The 6,000-nt window shown below is 38.4% G+C and overlaps 1 long non-coding RNA gene across 1 annotated transcript; it reads right to left on the reverse strand.

Moving 5' to 3' along the window:
- Positions 1 to 3,042: 3,042 nt before the first annotated feature.
- Positions 3,043 to 5,747, reverse strand: LOC139191445 (uncharacterized). Its single transcript, XR_011575501.1, has 5 exons — positions 5,423 to 5,747; positions 5,180 to 5,339; positions 5,006 to 5,074; positions 4,257 to 4,315; positions 3,043 to 3,263 (listed from the first exon to the last, which is right to left on the reverse strand). It is a non-coding gene; the product is annotated as an uncharacterized lncRNA (long non-coding RNA).
- Positions 5,748 to 6,000: the final 253 nt, after the last annotated feature.

The following is a 6,000-nucleotide window of genomic DNA, read 5'->3' on the forward strand; positions in this document are numbered from 1 at the left end:
TTCGTCCAAAATTGCTTGCTTTAAATCCTCAGCATTCGGTACATACTTCATACTTTCTTGTATCCACATACCATTTGATTCACGAATCATGTACTTATTCTTTTTCCTTTCTTTCCTTGCCTTGGTTAATTCTTAAATTCCTCGTCAAACATTTAAGTTTCGAGTACGACCTTACCAAACAGGCCTAACTTGAAATTGAACAAGTATAACTTCTTCTCGATCTTCCATTCTTAATTTTTCTTCCGTTGGTTTTCAATCCACAAGATGATACTCTTGGCAAACGTGCCAGACATTAATCATACTGTAGTCTTCTCACCAAGTGCTTCAGCTACAACAATTCACGATCACCCTGATCGTACCATCATAATCACTAAGTAATTCAATCCACCTTTGTTGCCTCATATCAAAATCCTTCCGAATAAACAAATATTGGAGACTCTTTTGATTTGTAAAATCTTGCATTCTTATCAACATATAATGTCTCCACAACTTCACAGCAAGGATGATAATCGTGACTTCCAAGTCACCAGTAGGGTAATTCATCTCATTAGGTTCCATTTGTCGTGAAACATATTCAATCACCCTAACATTTGCATCAATACATCTCCAAGAATATTTAATGTACCATCACCATAAACCAATAATTACCACTATCTTCTAGGATTACTAAAATACGTGCATGAGTGAGGAAATACTCCAGTTGTTGAATCCTTTGCTCACAATTTCCTTCCCACTCATACATAACCTCCTTTCTCAACAGTCTTGTCAATGACAAAGCAATGACTAAAAATTCTTTCACAACCATCCAAAATAGCCTGATAAGTTAAGAATTTCCGAATCTCAATTATGGCTTGTGGTTGTTCCAATTTCTCAATTCTGCTGCCTTTTAAGAATTCATTTGAATACCTTAAGCAGATATAACCAATCTCAGAATGCCACCTGATTCATCTAACTTTCGCATTTGCTAAACTTAGCATACAATCGACATTCTTCCAATCTTTGTTCCACCGACTTAATACGTTTACATGCTCTGCTCTGGCTCAGAATATGCCAGAATATCTTCAACGAAAATGATATCAATTATCAAAGCATTATTGGAATACTTCATCCATCAACTCATAAAACAGCATGAGTATCCATATAGCATCACCAAACTTCATAAAGACTATAACAAGTCCAGAAAACCATCTTATGATCAACGTCACTTATAATATTCAATTGGTAGTAACCAGATCTCAATTCAATCTTTGAATCTTCGCAATTACTTCTGAGCTGGTTAAATAAACATCAGTACATCACGATGGATAACGGTTCCCAATCGTTACCCGATTCCATTGTCTATAATCAATGGATAGTCTTAAAGCCCATTTTCTTCCTTACCAACGAACTGGGGCTCCCCCAAAGCGTTGTACTAGGTTGAATAAAATTTTTATCAACCAATTCTTTCAACTGAATTTCCAATTCCCTTAACTCATCATGAACCAATCTTTAACATAAATTTATACCTGGCAACAAATCAATAGTGAACCTCATATCTCTGCCTGAAGGCAATCCAGGTATACTTTCAGGGAAGACATCAAGAAAAGTCTAACCCCTTTTTGACATTATTCACACTACTCCAAACAACATCATTTAGCACCACATGAGCTAATATTTTTGACAGCCTTTCAAAAACAATCTCTTTGCTCTCACAGCATAAATAACGGCCTGACTCAATCCACTTTGCATACTTACAAAAGTAATCTCTGGTCATCCAGATCGATGGAAAGTACTGGTTTCCCTTAACATTCCGTCTTGTCACAATTATAACCAACCAATCTAATGGAAATAATTTAACCGACACAATACATACTCTATTACTACTAAGCATTCTGAATAAGTACAATACTAACATAAAATAATCTACCGGTTTGCTTGCTTAACGAATCCACGAATGAGTTATTAATATTACGGTCTGCAGCCCGCAATACTGATAAATCATCGTTGTCTCGATAAGTAGGCAACCACTCTCAAAGATATAACATTACTATTTTGTTACTCAATGCAAAATACATACACTCGTCTCAACTACATTTATTTACTACTCTCTAGGTAATAACATACATAATAAGAAATATATCAGCCGAAGTCAACTAGAATGATCAATACGGCTGATTCAACTCTTATCTCAATAATACGTCGGCCGGATCCACTCCGCGTGGTCGGTACGGCCGAGCCTATAACTCACCAATTTCTCATGTGTCAGTCGAATCCATTTCTCATGGTCTGTACGGCTGAACATATAACTCATCAAATCTCTCTGTACTCACGGTCAATCCGACCAAACTACTAAGTCCATAACTCTGCTGAATCGACACTATGATATCATGGAAAATTGTTGAGTACAACTGATTCTAGGGACAATTCACAATTCTGCGTCCCCTCTGTTCACATAAACACATTTATTAATTTCACACTTCCCAAAGTGTTAATTTTGTACCTGCTGCACAAGGTACATTTCCTTTACTCGAGACACCTTGTCTCAAATATCTGGATGGAACGAGGCAAGTCTGAAAACTTTCTATAATATTCATTTATCGTCAACTTCCTTGATTCACATTTGCAAACTCTTGCTTACTACCATCGATAAATGCCGGAGGGATAAACTTTTCCTTAAACAAGTCCTTAAATAATTCTCAATCAGCTGTTTCCTCCGGTGACAACAATTAACAATCCTGTTTCCACCAGGATACAAATTCATACCCAAAACCAGGTAGTCGTCTCGACCTCTTGTCAGAAGGAAATTTCCTTTAACTTGCATAATCTGAAACATCTTTTCCAAATGGTTAAACCGTTACTTCGCTCCCTCAGGTTCATCATTCCATAAGGTGATTCAAATTCAACTCATAACCCGTCTTAAAATGTCCATTTTGATAATATACTGAATCACCATAATAATAGTTTCCTCTAAACCGCTAAATCAGGGAGACTAAATTCCTCTAACTACGTGGTTTGCTACGAGGCGGTGTAGTTCTGACAGAATTCACTAGAAACTTCTCAAGATGTCCAAGATTGCAACCATGCTCTGATACCAACTGACACACCCCGTCCCGAAGGAGGGCATGCTGGCCGTCACGTGAGAGTGACGTAACCATTTGCACAGTACGGAAGCTTTAAGATACAATTTATAAGTTGATACACCCGAAGGTGAGTCCTAATTTTGTCCAATCTGTCAGAACACCGTCGAATTCCTCGTAGTCACCACACCTTTGTGATTCCTGAACCTGGAGGGGCGCAAAACCAAAATTGAGTGGGTCAGTAAAACAATTCTTTTCCAAATCCAAACATTTTTCAAAACGTTGTAACCCCTCTCCGTAAAACCTGTATATTTTCCCAGAAATGTAAAATATAAATATACATATATATTCTCAAAACTTCATTTTTACTATCTCAACATTATCTCTTTATCAATCATGCCATGCCATGTCATCTCAACATTTCTCATATTAATTATGCCATGCCACATCATCTCAACAGTAATAAGGTATGAATGCATCAACATAATCATATCAGGTGCAAGAAAGTAATCAACCGTAGGCCCTCTAATAGCCCTATACGGTTGAACCTAGAGCTCAAAATCTATCATTATCACTCTACCGGAGTCACCTCTGTGACCCGTCCGGCCTTCTGCACACAAGTTACGCTCTAGTGCTTCTCATAAATCATCTGTGCACATAATCTAAGGTCACCCACCAGTCGGAATCTCACTAACACTCTCGCGACTGGTCTGTCGTACCCACTCCGCGTGGACTGTACGACTAGCATCTACTTGGATCCAAGGCGAGCGTGCGATGCGGTGAATACTATAAGCACTAAACCATGGTGCAGGATTTGAGCTCAATATATATCATCATCATCATAACAGTAATTAAATACTCACCTGTGCGTCCACCGCACCATTTCATACATATGCATCATAAATCAATTCTTACCTGTGCGTCCACCGCACCAATTCATACATATGCATCATAAATCAATTCTTACATGTGCGTCCACCGCACCAATTCATACATTTGCATCATATATTAATTCATGCATGGCATTTCAACTCACATTTCTATATACTTTTCATATCAATTCTATGCATGGTATTTCACTTCCCGTTTTTCCACATAACTCATATGCATTTCATTTTAAACATATTTTCATTTCAATTCAATTTCTGGGAAACGTCAAGTATATATATATATATACGGAAAACAAAACTGCCCACTCACCTGGAGTTCATCCAACAACTCCCTAGCACCACACATCAAGGCGTCATGACGATCGCCGCCTAGAATAGTAATCAAATCCAGGCTCAGAATTCATATCGATAAAATATATAACTTATATAAAATACGTCACTACGTTGATCGATCCGGAAGATCTGCCACTCAGATTTTAAATCCATAACTTCCAGAGGTCCACATTATACCTCTAGGACAACATCCTAAAATTTCATTACCATCCAACGGTCGGATCTCCGTCAATTTCCAAAACTAAGTGACGGTTAACATTTTATATTATGGACTTACAATTCCAATTCCGGAAGATCCGTAACTCGGATTCCCAATCCGTAAGTTCCAATAATCCTCAAATATTACGTATTACAACGTATCAAAGTTTGGTGACGATCCAACGGTCGGATCATCAATTCACATTTTCACCAAAACTATAAAACGTTATTCGAACACCTAACCAACAATCCTTAATAACTTTCTCATACGGTGCTCAAATTGGGTATATGAATATACCACGGTGATCTACTCGACGTCACGGACGTCGACATATTTTTAAAATAATTTTATTTTTATTTATTTTTTTTACTGTAGCACCTTCTTCTTCCTTGGGTCGCCGGACTGGTTTTTCCGGCGGCCGTTTTCTGAACAGTTTTTCAAATTGCCATAACTTTGTCATTTCTCAACGAAATCAAGTGCTTCAAAAACGAAAGTTGTAGCCCTTGAAGAGACAAAGAGAATGGTACCTTGCACAACACCTAGTTCGCCGTGGTTTGGCCGGAAACTGCCTCGAAAGCCTCGGAGGTCGCCGGAAACTGGGTATTTTTCAAATGAGTATAACTTCTTCAATACTCAACGAAATTGAGTGAAACAAAAAGGAAAGTTGTAGTACTTGACGAGACGAAGAGATTGATACCTACCTTGACGCCTAACTCGCTGGGGATTCGCCGGAAAACGCCTCGAAAGCTCCGGCCAAACTTTGAACTTATCGATCTCCGTGTTCTTACGTCCAAAAACTCCCAACGAAGCACTCCGAGCTTCCTTGGGACCTCACTAAGCTCACTATGAGCTTGGATTGTCCTAAAAATCAACCAATTCAAAGCTCATGAACAGTACACTTTCATGGGGAGTTTAGAATCTAGGTTTTCCGAAGTAAAACTTACCTGAAATGGATACCAACGTGATCGTGAAGTCCTCAGGATTCCAATGGTGGTCTCAAACTTGACATTGGTATAGATTTAGGGTGGTTTTGGTGGTGGTCCGTGTGAGTTCGAAGGAGAGAGACAGAGAGAGTGAGAAATCGTGAAGGAGGAGAGAGAAAGACAGTGAACGGGAAATGAGGAGGGTTTTGAGGGATGTGGGGATCCCACGTGGTCCTTATTCCCATCTCCAAACACCAAACTTTAACATTTTAACCTAAAAATCTAAGTTCCATCCTTATTAAATTCCATTTTATTTTCAAAACTTAGGAACCTAGATAATTAGCAACCTGAGCTTCACAAACTTAGTATTTCTTAAGGGCAATTTCGTCCATTCACAGCCACGAATATAATAATTTGGAACGGGCTGTGACAGTAGAGAACCCAGAGATGGTTAATAATTATCACCCAATAAGTCTTTAAAATGTTAGTTACAAAATTATCACAAAAGTTATGATTTCCAGGTTGAAGTCCCTTCTTCATTTATGTATCCCAGAAAACCAGGGGCTTTTGCGCCAGGGAGATCTATACAGGATAATATT

This window comes from Malus domestica, chromosome 14 (assembly GCF_042453785.1).
Source record: "Malus domestica chromosome 14, GDT2T_hap1".
In the NCBI taxonomy this organism is placed as follows: domain Eukaryota; kingdom Viridiplantae; phylum Streptophyta; class Magnoliopsida; order Rosales; family Rosaceae; genus Malus; species Malus domestica.